A 1,082-nucleotide genomic window follows, 5' to 3' on the forward strand; every position below is an offset into this window, starting at 1 on the left:
AGGGTTTTGGTTTGGTGTTTTGTGGTTTTTTTTTTTTCTCCAAATACACAAACTAAGGCTTTTATTTTGCAATAAAAGTATCTGCAAAAAAAAAAAAAAAAAAACCACCCGCCTGGGTTTCTGTGCGCTCAAGAAACACTGAACAGCCAGTAATTTTATTTACTCCGAAGCTTTCATTTTTGCAGTCGTGCAGTCCCGGTGTGAACTTTAGTTTTAAGCCGTACCAAAAATGCGCGATCCCCGCTCGAAGACCGAATTATTTTTTTTAAACGCACGTTGTTAAGTCGCCACTTAGCTTAATTTTGGACGAGGCTGAAGTTTGTCCAACATCCTCGCCCCTCCTCGGGTCCTTCATCCCTAAAAGATTGCCGCCCTTGCCCCCCGACTGCTTTCAGGTAGGAACCGAACGCCTGGATCTCACACGCGGTGTCGTTCCGGTTTTATTATTGCAGATAAAACAAAGGTAGAGGGGCGGTTTAAATTGTCAGCGTTATTCAACGAATGAGCTAAAATTACTCCACATGTGAATCGCGTAGCTTGGAAAGCCAGAAGAGGTGAAAGGCATTATCCGTGTTTTCGCTGTAGGTCCTTTAGAAAACTTTCTGGATCACCCAGCGATGCGATCGAGAAATCGCAGGATTTTCTTTCTTTTAACCAACAACCCCAGCGCTAGACCGGGGAAGTCTGTAAATAGGTTGGAAGCATGGAAAATAATTCTTCACCTTCAGATCTAAATACATAAAAACCATCTGGTTGACCACAATGAAATCATTAGGAACTGTCTACTTAAAGAGTTGTATTGAATGCTTATCCTTCCACACAGGAAATGTGTATGGTAAGTGATTGTTGCAATAAATCCAAACAACTCTGGTCATCTTCGCGTTTGATGATCTTTGTGACTTGGGGTTTCAGGAGGAGGAAAAAGCGGGGGGGAAAGCCGCGCTTAGCGGGCTGTACGGACCGGACTGGCGGAGCCCCCTCCCGCCGCCCTCCCCGGGAGTAAGTAATTCCCGAGGAGGCAGGAGCAGCCCCGGCTGCGCTCCGGTCGTCGCTTCCCGGCGGGGCGTGCGGGACCGGGCGGG

This window comes from Pygoscelis adeliae, unplaced genomic scaffold, assembly GCF_000699105.1.
Source record: "Pygoscelis adeliae isolate BGI_AS28 unplaced genomic scaffold, ASM69910v1 Scaffold546, whole genome shotgun sequence".
Lineage (NCBI taxonomy): Eukaryota > Metazoa > Chordata > Aves > Sphenisciformes > Spheniscidae > Pygoscelis > Pygoscelis adeliae.